Below are 15,000 nucleotides of genomic sequence, written 5' to 3'. Positions count from 1 at the left end.
GATCGATGTATAAAATCCACAGCCATAGCAAATTACCTTTTTTGCTGTTGGACAATGACAATGACTGTAGAGTAAACTGTTTCGATAGACAAGTAAAGCACAGATCTGTGGACCCTCTTTTAATCATTTAAGTATTGATCAGCGCGTTGGGTTTACGCGACAAGGTCTTTTTTTTAAATTTTTATTCCTTTATTTATTTATTTATTTATTTTACAGCAGATGCGATGCAGCGTATATGGATCATTTCGCGCACTTTGACACTTTCTTGAGACTGAAATGAAACTTGCATAGACTGTGACTGGAAGATGTTCAAATCAGGATGTGCACATACCTCTAACATAGCATAGAGCCAACAACCAAAAAACCCACAAAAACAACCCCTCGAGCAGCCTGCCCCCATCCCCCAACCCTCTCCTCTCTCTCTCTCTCTCTCTCTCGAAAATAACTGTAAATAAGCCACCACTTGAGCGCGCGCGCGCACACACACACACATAAACGCATGCGCAAATACACACATTCACATAAATGCAGTTGTGCCATGGGTGCTTGCTTGCATATGCGCGCATTCACTTTTTGAACGGAGCCTGCCAGTGGGAAAGAATGATTAGATCGAGGAGACTTTTGGACTGATCATAACAACGGGGGTGAAAGGTTTTTAAGACGCTTATACTAGTTATAGACTGTTAGATGGATTGGGGACAGTGAGGCATTTGGATAGTCTCCACCGGTAAGAAGAAAAGACACTGCTCGTGTGACGGATGGGTCAGAGCAAGGATATTTTTGGACTACCCCTTCCAGTGGAGGGCACTCGTGAGAGCAAAGATAATTTTTGGACTGTCTGTACCGTAATGGAAGGTAGCTTAGAGCAGACTTTCGGAAGACCTTCACCAGTGGAGAAGCCAGGTTACAGAAAGGTAACTTTTGGACTGTCCCAGCCAATGGAAAGGATAGGTTTGATCAAGGATACTCGAACTAATCATACCAGTGCCCCCCCCTCCCCCCCCCCCCCCCCCTTGTCCCCTTCCCTCACCCCCTCTCCTCCCGACCCCTTGTGAACCGTTAAACGACGAAAGCTTGGTTCGGACACATCGCCAGACACGACATGATGGAGCGAGAGTAGAAACGCGGGCGACAACGCAAGACCTGGGCTGACAACATCAAGGACTTGACAAGGATGACCTCAGGTTTTGTCTCGACAGCTGCTAACAGAACATCGGGGAGGACGCCGTTTGTCTCTTCAGCCCTCATATCCCCACGACGGCTCCCGAGTTGAGGGACTAATGTTGATGGTGATGATGACTACAATTGGTAATATTTGATCAGTTGATTTCATGACCACTCTCACATTCATTCATATTTCATAGCAACCTAATTATGGATTGTGGTGTCTCGGCTTTATTTAGATGAGACTGATCGGAACCAGTTCCAAAAAGAAAAATTGATGTTCAAAACACCGTCATGTGCCATCTGTTCCATCTCGACCAAAAGAAAAAAAAAAATCATTCAGAGACCCTCCCTGTCGTCTTCGGTATTACAGACGCAGTGTGTGGGCCGGCTGTATGAATCGTTCATATTCTCTTTAATGACAACACATATTCGATGACAGGAAGAAGCACAATAACAGATTTGCTTGAATTTGATAGTGTTTCTTCAACGTATCCTTTCTTGATTCCTACTCCTGAGTTTGTCAGTCAAGTTGAAAAATCAGCAGTCTCTCAAGGAGATAATCGGTATCAGCTGTCATGACCCCATCAGTCAGAAACACTTCGGTGATATTCAGAAATATCTGTTCAAAAATACCATTTCTGATTCCACAGAGCCCTCTAGTCCTCCACCTCCTTGCGATCGGATTCGAGGGCGTCATTCACTCGTTGATAGTACCCCGTTCTTCCTCATTTGTTAATGGCTGTCCTGTTTTTCTGTTTGTTTTTCGTTCTCACCACACCAATCATCTCTCCGTTTCTCTTTTTGCGGACAGTTCACACACACACACACACACACACACACACACACACACACACAGCGCGCGCATTACACATGCTGGCCATCAGTAGTTACGTGTTGTTCAAGTGTTATTTCAGTTCCTGAAGTTTTGGAATTTATATGAACATTTAATTTAAATCTAAGATTTCAGATTGCTGAAGTAAGTGGCGGATGGACATTGGAACATATTTCTCCTGCAGAGTTCCTATTGACCGCTGCTACACTGTTTTATTGAGAGAAAAGAAACCCAGTGACTGAAGCGGGCTCCAATACATAGCTGTGTGTAGGGGGTTTGCTGTTACTAATCTCACCTCTGTTTCACTGGATGACTGGATATTTCATGAACCATGCGGTTCGATCAGCATAATGAATAGTTTAATACCAACAGACAGTGTTGACAGCAGTGCATGGCCATATCTGATTAGTCTCATGGCGACATGGCAGAGATTGCAGCATGTGGACTGCCAGCTTTGGGACTGAGCGACCATGGTTTTAGATGTCATTTGTAGCGGTCAGGAGATTATGATGAAATGCAGTGGTATGGAAGACAAGGCAGCAAAACAAAGGAGTAAAAAAAATAAATAAATAAACCCCCCATCTGTTTGTGTGTGTCTCTCTCTCTTTCACACACACACACACACACACACCGTGCGCGTGTACTTTCCTCTATTGTAACGTTTGTTTTTATAATCTCCCTTTTACTTCCGGTCACGTAGCACCCAAAAGACCACCCTTCCAATTTCCTTCGGTTCACCTCGATGCCTCTTAAAATCCTAGTCCCCCCCCTCCCCCCTTTTCCATTCTTCCCCAACCCCGGTTCCCCTTCCCCCCCTAATCCCCCCCCTCCCCCAGGCCCCCCTCCCACACACACACACCAATCAGATTCAGCAAGCACCCTAGTATATCACGTTTAGCGGTAATTCCAACCCTTCTCAAGGAAGAGATTTAATCGGTGCTAAATCTGATGATTCACAGTTTAAGAGACCTTACTCTCTGAGCCATCGGGGAAGGCTCCATGACACACCATTTGGGATGATCGTAAATCGGAGAGCGCCACTGCAGCCAGACTTACCAGCACTGGCGGCTCACACGCTCCAGCGCGTTTCATTTTCGAGTTTCTGGCTTCAGCAATGGCCCAGCAGTGTATAGCACCCGTTTGAACCGCCATATGTCCCAGGTTCGATCCCGTCTCGAGACATTCGGTAAACGTCTTTTTTTCCCCTTCTTCTTCTTCTTCTTCTTCTCTCTCTCTCTCTCTCTCTCTCTCTCTCTCTCTTTGACTCAGTTGCATTGCATTCAAGTCCGTGGAGCACAAGTTTTCTTTTTTTTTTTTGCTCTTGTTTTTTTGATGCTCAACTCGAGGCATTTTACATTAGTAAAAAACACAACCAAGCCAAAATAAAATAAAGCACACACACACAAACACACACACACACACACACACACACACACACACACACACACAGAGTTATTGATTGGTTTATTGACTGTTTGATACAAATTCAGAAACACACACACACACACACACACACACACACACACACACACACACACACACACACACACAGAGTTATTGATTGGTTGACTGACTGTTTGATACGAATTCAGAAGTCAACAGGAAGGCAAAGTGGTTGCTTTTAAAAAAAAATTATTTATCTTTTTTTATAATTAACATTTGGCCGTTTTCCTGAGAGAGAAAAAAAGCCTAGATTAGCAGATACGAGAACTAGATGGCATTGTTAAAAACAATATGAAGAAAACGGGTGTTTAAAAAGTTAATACAAGGAGTACATTATTCAAACTGAAGAAGGAAGATGAGAACTCCAGAAATGGACACTTCGGCATCAGTAGCAGTATAGAGTATCAGTGACGTTAACTAAAGGAGAAAATCACAAAAAAGGTAATTCCTGACGTCACAAGATAAGGCCCGACGTGAAAGGGAGAGATAGAGAAAGAGAGAGAGAGAGAGAGAGAGAGAGAGACGTCATTTAAATTGTCGATGAACACATATCTGTTAACATCTCTACAACTTTAGCGCAGCAGCAGCAATAAAAAAAAAAAAAAAAATAAATAACAATGATAATCCTTAGAAATGTTCGGATTACGTGATAGAACGCAGTGATCAAACGTAATACCAGTTTTAGTATGTACAAAGGAAATTGTCTAATTGTCTTCACAAAGTATCGTTACAAAAATACATTTTGTTAATGTACAACTGTTTTATGAGCGACAATGTATGAAACATACAGTTTCCTTTTGAAATTAACTTCTGTTTAAAAAGAACTGATAATGTTAATTTAGTTATATAACTTTAAGCCCCCCCCCTCCCCTCTCTCTGTGTCTCTGTCTCTCTGTCTATGTCTCTGTCTCTCTCTCTTATATATATATATATATATATATATACATACAGATAGAGAGAGAGAGAGGTTGCGATAACGTAGGTACATGTAATAACAGCTGTTACTTGCAGCTTAGTAATCACTTTTAGCGTATTTTGAGTGAATGTTGGATTATAAGGTGAGAACAGAGAAAAATGAGTAGACGTTCTTAACGAAATCATGTGTCAAGATCACAAGTCGTAAAAACAAACAATTGCATGTTTATTTATGGTTTGGGATTCTGTTTCGCGGACTCGGATGAAGCTAAGTTTTTCCCCCCCCTGTATTTCAAGATTGACTTTAATTTACTTCACCGTCTATTTTACAGACACTAAGCTGCGTGTTTCTGACTTCGCTTTTCATGGAAATCATATTATGATTATCACTTTTCGCCCAGCTTTCTATTTTTGGACAAATTTCACACTCATTTACCTGAAGATACCGCTCACAAAACAGAAGAATCACCACACGTACAGATCGGATCTCACACGTAAGTACCTAAGCTCAATATTTTTCGCATTGTTTAAACATGCATTCGGTATGAGCACGTTGGAGTCTTGTGAACCCACTTTATTTGATAACTGGATTAGGCTGGTGGGACGGTCGGCCCTGTTCTTTAATGGACCACGAAGAAAAGTTCACTTTTGATCCACGAGCATTGCATGTTATGGAAGAGACATACAAATACCCTTGGGTCTCATTGAAGATCAATTTTCTTCGAAGGTCCATAGTGTACTGGTACTCGCCTGGCGGTTTAGAACCATGTGTTGCCTGGGAATTTCGTTGTGTTGGGTTCTGAAACGGTTTCAACGCATATGCTGCGGGGTGGGGAGGGGGATGGGGGGAAGTGTTTCTGCGCAAAACATTGCCGTGACACCGGCTGCCAGTCGAAGATGCATATACCGGAAGGGACACGGTGACGTGCCGGCCCAAATCTACGGGGATCCACTGTCTTTTTCAAACAGAGTTGGCCCAGTGACACACAACTGTGTCGGCGAGATCTGGCAAACGAATATACCACTGTCATAATGGTGGTTTAACACGGCTCAGCAACGGCGCTTTATACGCCGGTAGCAAGTCTGTGACTCACTCTCAAAGCTGCTCTCTCTGTATCTCTCTATATCTGTCTGTCTCTCTCCCTTTGTCTGTCTCTTCTTCCACTCTCACTGTATCTGTCTCTCCACGTCGCTTTCTTTTCTCTACTGTTTCTTGACAGGCTTCGGGAGGGGGGGGGGAAGGGGGGGGGGTTGGGGGAAGAAAAGAAGAAGAAGAAGAAAAAAAAGATTCTCAACAAAATAAACCATTCATAATCCGGAAATGGAGCTTCAAGCGGAAGACTTACAACCTGTCATTGGTATGACTGTGAAGGTTTTTTCCCATTATGTTTAATCCAAATTTGGTATTGGCCGACAAAGTATTTTCAGAGAAAATGACAGTGTTAAAGTTTACCACGGACACACAGACATAAACACAGACACACACACATTCACACACTGGCAACCGGGTTATTACATAGATTCACATTTTTTACACAAGTGAGTAAAAAAAGAAAGGGGGCCTTTCCACACATTATAATTATAATGACAATGCACTTCTGGAAAGGCACAAAAATATGATTCACGCAAACACACAGACATGCAAGCACACCGACCCACCCACACACACACACACATCAAATTCGACGAAATTAACATAATTAAAATGCTCTTCGCGGCCTGGTCCGGTTCCAGATGGAGTGACAGCGCTTCTGGCATTGATTTGACAGAGAGCACAAACTGAGCGACGTTTATATCGTAAACAGTTTCGTGCTTCGAAAGAACAAGACATTTCCGCGGTTTCCAAGTCGGGGAGACCACGTTTGTTACTGAGCACAACGATGCTGTGCTAAATGAGGTGCGTGGGCTTAAAGGCAATAAACAGTCATGCCATCAATTGTAATTTGAAATTGTATGATGTAAGCAACTGCAGGCAGAACACTGTCTGTTTGTATCAGTGTCTGTATCAGTGTCTGTCTGTCTGTCTCTCTTCCAGTTCACATGCTGGACCCAAACAGCCATGCCATCAATTGTAATTTGAAATTATATGTTGGTAGGAACTTCAGGCAGAACACTTTGCAATTGTCGTTTCAAGGAGGAGGAGAGAAAGAGGAAGAATAAAAGAAGAACAAGAAAAGTTTTCACACGGAGTGTAATTGGCCTGTTTCCACTGATACCACATCAGTTTTTGACTCACTTGTGTAACAAGTCTATGTTTTAACCCGGTGTTCGGTTGTGTGTGTGTGTGTGTGTGTGTGTGTGTGTGTGTGTCCGTGGTAAACTTTAACATTGACATTTTCTCTGCAACTACTTTGTCAGTTGACACCAAATTTGGCATAAAAATTGGAAAAATTCAGTTCTTTCCAGTCATCTTGTTTAAAACAATATTGCGCCTCTGGGATGGGCACAAAAAAAATAAAGAATGAAGCCTAATTATATGCAAACTGCATTTACTGTTATATTTATATTTTTTGTATTATCTAAACTTGGCACTTTGATCTGATATTCTGACCCAACAGCTAGAGGAGTCATTATTATCATTTTTTGTTCAAACAGGAACTTCTTTTGCTAAGCATGGAAGTTTTATTTATTTTGCAAACGTTTTGGTGCAGATAGTAAAAAAGGGAAATTACTCTGTAATGCTAGGGGAGTTAATTTGCTTTAAACTGATCTTTCTCATCTTAAACATTACATTTTGAAACAAGAGAGGCAAGGCCTTCAAGACTCACTTGTGATGCACTTTTTAAAAAACATCCAAGCTTTTTATGTATTGAGTATAATTTCAAAATGTAATGTTTAAGATGAGAAAGATCAGTTTAAAGCAAACTAAGTCCCCCAGCAGAGTAATTTCCCTTGTTTTACTGTCTGCACTAAAACGTTTGCTATAAACAAAACTTCCATGCTTACCAAAAGAAGTTCCTGTTTGAACAAAAAAATGATAATAATGACAGATCTTTTGTTGGGTCGAATATCAGATCAAAGTGCCAAGTTTAGAGAATATATATAAAAAAAAAAAATAAATATAACAGTAAATGCATTATACTCAATACATAAAAAGCTTGGATTTAAAAAAAAAAGTGTATCACAAGTGAGTCTTGAAGGCCTTGCCTCTCTTGTCTAATTATGCATCAGTCTGATTTACATAGCTTTGACATGTATCCATCGATTTCGTTGTTTTGGCACATTCCTTAACACTCGCACACAAACACACACACACACAAAGAGAGAGAGTGATAATGTTCAGTGGGTTGTCCTTTGTACAAAACAACAATGACGATGATGAACCTGAAACACTCAGTTCTCTGCCTTTTATGTGCTTCTTAGAGTTGCTCGCAGCGCTATAGCAAAAGATTTCTAGGGAAAAAACAACTACACAGGCTTTGTTCTGTCTTTCTCTCAGCCATCTCCATGAGTCACGGGTGGAGCATTGTCTTCGACGCCTTTCTACTACTCTCTCTGAATTCCAGTTAGACGTGTCTGTCGTTAACGCATGGGTGTCCATTTTGTAGATTGTAGGAGGACGAAGTTAAGGACATGCAGTGGGTTGAATGAGGAGTGATCCAACAAGTGTAGGAAAAAAACAAAAAGCAAGACTATGCTGGTGATGAACGTGAGAAGGATATGAGAAAACGAGAAACACGACGACGATGATGATAATGAGAGTGGTGGTCTTAAAAACGGTCGAGATGATGCACCATATGCAGACACTTCACTTGCCCTTGCCACGGCTCTGTCCCCATTGGTTCCAACACAGAAATATCTTCGCTTATCCTGACGTAAAAGCTTCACTGACTGAACCACGTGTTCCAATTATACGAGGTAATCCTGGAGCAGGGTGACAACAAAGACAGCGCGTCCTGTCAAAGTGAGGGGTAAAGCGGCTGTAAAGACAAAGAGAAAGCCGGTCGTGGGCGTGCTTTGATGATGGAATGTATTTGGCAGAAACAAGGTTCGGGGCCTGTCTTGGGCAGTTATTGGCATCCTCGGAACAGTCTCATCACCTTTGTACGCTGCATGTCTTCCTCTCCTTTCGGGCGGGGCGTTCGATCTGGTGCGTTGGCTTTACCCCTTCCCCCTCCCTCCCTCCCCCATCTCTCTCTTCGTTTCTCTCTCCCTCCCTCCCCCCTCTGCCTCTCACTCTGTCATCCTCTTCAGTTCTGCTGCGTTCTGTTTTGCTGCCAGTTCTCTCATTCACTCTCACAACGATTTCTCTTCCTATCTCCTTCTTCACCCCATTTAGTACCCCCCCCCCCCCCCCCCCACCAATCCCCCGCCACCTTCCTCGGCGTGACATTATCGTATCGTTTTGACAATAAGACTGTACAAAGTGTGCAACGACATCATGTTGTATGCTCGTATTGTTTTGTTCGTATTCAGGAATCTCTTCTTGAGGTAGCAAAGTATTCTGCGTTCTGTATTATATTTCTTTTTTTGTCACAACAAACGGATTTCTGTGCTTCGACAGTTCCTTTTTGGAGGAACATGTCGAGACATTACTGTTCCAGCTTGTCTTCTGTCTGCATATAGATGACTTTTTTGCACCTTTTAATCCGTGTTTGTCTCCTGGGTTTTGCCAAGGAGTTTATTTTGTTTTTTGTGTGGATTTTTCTTCTTCTTTTTTCTCCAGAGCAAACAAAGAGAATCTCCCTCACTATGCAAGCTCTTTGTGCTGCATTAGTAATAGCGGAGAATGCAAAAAATAAACCATAATTCATATTACCCATTACGACCGCAATAGCCACCTCGGGGCTGAAACGAACCCTTTCAGATGTCTTTGCAGATTTCGTAATTTGAAAAAAATATATGCTGTTTATGCCTGCGTTTTTTTGTTTTTGTTTGTCTCATTTTTTGCCACATCTTAAACTTCCAAGTGAGTAAAGATCCCATTTACTGAGATATGTATATTTGCAAGTTTCTCTCTCTCTCTGTCTCTGTCTGTCTGTCTGTCTGTCTCTCTCCCTCCCACACAACAGACAGATAGACACACACACACACACACACACACACACACACACACACACACACACACACACACACACACACACACACAGGTACCCATTTTTCCCCTCGGTGTTAAGATTTTAAGATTTTCTCATCCCTCAATTTTCGCATTTTCCTTTTTTTCTTTCTTTCTGTTTATATATATATATATATATATATAACTCTCTTTCTACTTTCCTTTCTTTCTTTTGAAAGTAAATTGAAAAGCGAAAGGTCACAGCGAAACGAACCGCAAGCACAACGTCCACTCTGAATGAAACAGATTCAGTTTATTTCATCTGGAGTGAAGACACTGAAATAACACGCCCACGCTTTCCTTCCCTCAACTCCGCTCCATGTTTCCTTACCCACCTCCCCCAACACACCCCTCCTCCACCTTTCCCCTGGCCCCGCCTTCCCCTCCCATGGCCAACATGTCCAAACATTTCTCTTGCCCCTGTAGAAGTGTAGACATATCTTTTCTGCCCACTTCATTTCAACGATTAATGCCTTGCACGAGGGTGACTGAATCACCCCGACGCCCGGACTGGGCTAGACGGTGGGCGGAGAGTGCCGTTTTCGTGGCAATCAAAATGTTGATGAAGATCGTTTATCAGGAACACGGAAGGACGGTGCTAGCAGGTTTGTTCTTCTGCCCACCTCGTTCATCTTGCTTGATGGTGGGAGCTGGTGATGCCCGCCCTGCCACGGGAACGAGTTAGCATGACCATAAGTTTGGGGTCAGATCATTATTAAAGGCAAAGTGCAGGGAGCAACGTCGCCTTTTGCATTAAAGCCCGGCCTACTCTGGGCGCTTGGCTGCAACTCTGCAACACTTTAGACAGAGTGTTTGATGTCTGCCAGTGGATTCGGAGCTTTCAGGATGTTTTTTGATCATCAGGCTGTTTATTTTTTTTCTTCCAAACTTTAGTTTATCTCTTCCTGGTGTCCTTCCTGGTTATGCTCCAGCCCTTTCTCCCTCTTCCCCATCTTGTCTCTCTCACCTTCTCTTTCTAACTTCTTCGTTTGGTTATGTGTTTGTATAGCATTCGTGCATCCCAGTTGTATACCTGTCACCCTTTTATGAGGTATTCAATACTGATACTACCAAAGGCATGCCTGGGCTGTCACATACTTAAGCAGTGCACTGGAAACAGTTCACTTGATGCTCTGTTGGACTCTTCTGCTTTCGGATTCGGCAGTATGGTCGGGTCTTTTTAGTCGTGTTATGTTTTCCTGTTTTGATTCAGCTGACGGCAGCTTTTGAAACTTTCTGTGTATCGGGACGAATAGCTTCTGGAGGGATACTGTGCGAATTCGATGCCAGTTTTGTAATGTTGCATACGCGCGCAACGCGCGTTCACATAGCGCGCGCGCGCGCGCGCACACACACACACACACACACACACACACACACACACACACACACACACACACACACACACACACACACAGAGCCCGAACGTAAGAGACGGACTGTCCCATACCCATGACTTCAATCCCACACCCAGGAAATCACGTGGATTTGTCGCTTCCTCACACAAACAACACCCGCGACAAGAATCTGCCGACAGTGTGGGCGTAATGTTTCCTTGGCGAGATTGGAATTGTCCTCTTTTAAAATAACACCAAAAGACTTTTATTTCCTTGCACTGTGAGGACGCAGCTGGATAAGGGCTTTTATGACGTCGGAACAACAGGACAGAGTCATAGTCAGCTGGGTCAGTCCCAGGATGCTATTAGTGTGAATGGCCGTAGAATCGAATAATGTGATGACCGACAGATGTAAATGCCCTCTTCCCATACTGTGGAGATTCACTGTGCTTTAAAACTCGAAATGGCATATACTTTATGTTCCATTTTTAATTTTAAGCACACTGGTGTCACAAAGAGCTCCGATGCCGATACCTTCAGAGTTGGCAGATAGTTTAATTATCACTAATGATAAGAAAGCCTTTAAGATTCAGTCATGAAAGTCACGTCAAATGACCGACGGCATAGTCAGTCTATGATTAGATAGTACCATTGCCCCTACTCTCTCTCTCTCTCTCTCCACACACACACACACACACACACACACACACACAAAGAGTGAGAGTGAGAGGGGGGGGACCACACACATACACGCGTGCACGAGGACTCTCTTTCTTTTTAATACACACACACACACACACACACACACACACACACACACACAGAGAGAGAGAGAGAGAGAGAGAGAGAGAGAGATTAAAAAACAAAACAAAACACAATCAGTGTATCACGTACAGGTTTTCCAATTCACGACCCTGTAGCTTTCTGTTTGTTTTCTTTCGTGGTGACAGGTTCTTTGCACTCTTATTATTTTGCCTTGTCGTATTGACCAGAGTTTACGTTTGGGTCAGATTCTATGAATAGAAACGGCGCATCGAGAAATAGATATAATCCCAGTATTTCAAGAGACAGACAGACAGACGGATGTGAACTGGGCTAGTAATGAATAGGCCGTCGGCCTACGTCATTGTGGGTGCACCCAAATCCATCGTCACAGCAATATTAATATTGGACAACTGCGTGCAAGATAATGCAATTATTGATCGACAAATGTGTCGTATCGTTCAACTAAATATCACTGCTGAGGGCAGTTCTTCAGTTAAAATATATATTGTGGATTTTAAAAGCTTCGTGAAGAAATAAAGCAAGTCGAATATTCCAATGCTTTTGAGAGAGAGAGAGAGAGAGAGAGAGAGAGAGCTGTTTTGATTGCAGTTACAATACAGTCTGGAATTCGAGATCGTTAGGGACGATGGTTAGCACAATTCACTGTCTTGTGACAGTCGTGTGAGAAATGCCTTGCCTCTTTCGACTAATGCAGTAAATAATGTATTCCTCTGGAGAAAAGCTTTCGTATGGATATGGTCTGTCTTAGCAGATTCTTTGACAATGGCCAAAGCGCTATTGAACGGGGCCAGGCTTAAGTAGTTAAAATGCTTTTACATAGACGATACAGGACTATCTTTATAACTCACGGACAAAAAACCAAACAAACAAAACTACAGGTAGGTACACTTGAGGGCATGTGGGCGTTAAACGCTTGTAACGGAAAAGAAAAAAAAAAGAAGAAAAAAAACCCCCAAGTACTTGGCAATGTCTTTAATGGACAGATTATTGTAAGAATCGTTTTTGCTTGATAGCAGTCAATTTTCCTTAAGTCGCGACCTTGATTTTCCTGAAATCTCTCTCTCTCTCTCTCTCTCTCTCTCTCTCTCTCTCTCTCTCTGTATATATATATATATATTGATTTTCCTAAAAGAGCTAAAGCCATTTCATCACAAGAAACAGTTGCAACTTACATTTCAAATCTGTTAAAAGAATCTGAAGTTAACATGAAAGAGTTAGCTGCAAAACCACATCATTCTCCTGTTCCTTTTTCGGGAAATGTTGAAAGCGGATTTTGATATCACTTATTCTGAAACAAAAAAGGAAGAAAACATCAGTATCACGACAAGTACTGCCAGAATTCATATAACAGAAAAATATCAGAATCATCTCCATATATTTACAGATGGATCTGTTCTTGAGGACAAAAATGCTGGTGCGGCTTTCTATATTCCTGCCTTTAAAGTTGAAAAATCTTACTTTATTGGAAAACACCTTTCCATATTCACAGCTGAGCTAATTGCTATTATACAAGCTCTGAACTACTTAGTGAGCCATCAAATAGTTTTCTCGAAAATAGCATTCTTTGTTGATTCCAAATCAGTACTTTATGCTCTAGAATTATTCAGCCTTGAAACAAGACCTGACTTAGTTATTGAGGCAAATCATTTGGTACATTGTTTAAGGATTAAAGGGACTGAGGTCAGTTTTTGTTGGGTGCCTTCTCATGTGGGCATTCTTGGCAATGAAACTGTTGATAAAGCAGCTAAAAGAGGAGCGCAAGATTCAGAAAAATCGACAAAAATACATGTCCGTCTCTCCGTAAAAGAGGCATACACTTTCTTAGAAAAATCAGCATGGGGTCGATTTCATAACCGATGGAAGTTAAAGTTTTTAAACCATAATGGAACTTTATTCCCCGAGAATATTATTAAAGAAAAGATACCGAATCCATCAGCTTGCTGTACTAGATTAATAACCTCTACTTTCTTCCGTATAAAACTTGATGCGCTGAAGATAAAGTATAGTAAAAATGTTACATGCATCTGTGGTAAGCAGTTCAGCTTGCATCATTGTTTGTTTCACTGCCAGCAGTTACGTACCTTCTTGCCCAAGTATTTCAAAGAGAATAATAATTCTGCAGATGATTTTTGTAAAGTTATTTCTGACGAGGTTCTTATGGTCGAACTTTCACAGGCATTAGTTCATAGCCCTATTTCTACATTCCTTTAATGCACTTCAGAATTGTGTTTATGGTTTCTGATTATTATAATTATTATTATTATTGAATTGTTACTGTTTACTGTTAAATGTAATTGCATGTTAGTTATACCCCATGCCCCCCCCCCTTTTTTATTTATTTATTTTTTTAAGGTCTAATATCACTGATAGTGGAAAGACGCTAAACAAAAGAACGAACATATATATACATATATATATATATATATGTATATGTGTGTGTGTGTGTGTGTGTGTGTGTGTGTGTGTGTAGTTGCGTTGTTGTTATTGTTTTAGTTTCGGAGAGCTGGAAAAGGCAGTCTTTGGAATTATATGTGTTTGCTTTAATCATTGCCTGTTACAAGTATCAAAACCGTGTTGTACTTTTATGTTGCTTTGTTGATAATTTCACAAAAATGATAGAAAACATGCCGCTATTGGTGCTGCTGCTACTTCCTCTAGAACTACTGCTACTGCTACTACTACTACTACTGTCACTACCATCACCACCACCACCACCTCTGCAGCTGTTATTTTTCTTTTTTTATATATAAACATTTGCCCAGTAGTCACATGACTACACACTTTTACACAATTTGATGCGAAGTGTTATCTCAGTTGCTGGAGTGGTGGATTCTGTAAATGGGGTATGCTCATTTTTATTATTTTATCTGAACTCTGTAGTGCCAGAGAATAAGAGGAAAGAAGGAAAGATATCTGTCTGTAGACAGATAAAACACCAAATTCGGAAAGGGGCACAAAAAAGCAATCATATCTTTATGCTCTCTCTGTCTCTGTCTCTCCCTCCCTCCCTCCCTCCCTCTCTCTCTCTCTCTCTCTCTCTCTCTCTCCACCCCCCTCTCATTCTCAACACATGCGCACACCCACACACAACTCCTCTCCTCCCCAAACCTTCCCCAACACTCACACACACACAGAGTATGTACGTCTTAAAACCCTAATTATGATGTTGAACAGTGTAGGCGGGTCTCCCAAATTTTATGACGTTGCCACACTGTTACCTTGTCACTCTGTTATCTCGTTATGACCGCAGATGTCCTGCCGGAAAACCCCACGGCATGAAGATGAAAATCGCGTTAACTGTGTCTAGGCACGGGAATGCCAAGCGGGGGTGGTCCTCGGACACGAGAAATAGGGTGTATGGCAATGTCACTCTGCTTCCTGAACCGTCGTTTTAAACGGACTGAGACTGGAAAATCGCGAATCGTCCTTTGTGACCCTTCATTTCTTGAACAGCTGGATTGACT

At 42.0% G+C, this 15,000-nt stretch overlaps 1 long non-coding RNA gene across 1 annotated transcript in view; it reads right to left on the bottom strand.

Annotated features, from left to right (window-relative positions):
• The window catches only part of LOC143283208 (uncharacterized), a 52,683-nt gene that overhangs the window by 2,482 nt on the left and 35,201 nt on the right, over positions 1 to 15,000 (bottom strand). The gene's annotated exons all lie outside the window — the stretch shown is intronic.

Source organism: Babylonia areolata, chromosome 6 (genome assembly GCF_041734735.1).
Source record: "Babylonia areolata isolate BAREFJ2019XMU chromosome 6, ASM4173473v1, whole genome shotgun sequence".
Taxonomy (NCBI): domain Eukaryota; kingdom Metazoa; phylum Mollusca; class Gastropoda; order Neogastropoda; family Buccinidae; genus Babylonia; species Babylonia areolata.
This window is presented reverse-complemented; position numbering and strand designations above follow the sequence as displayed.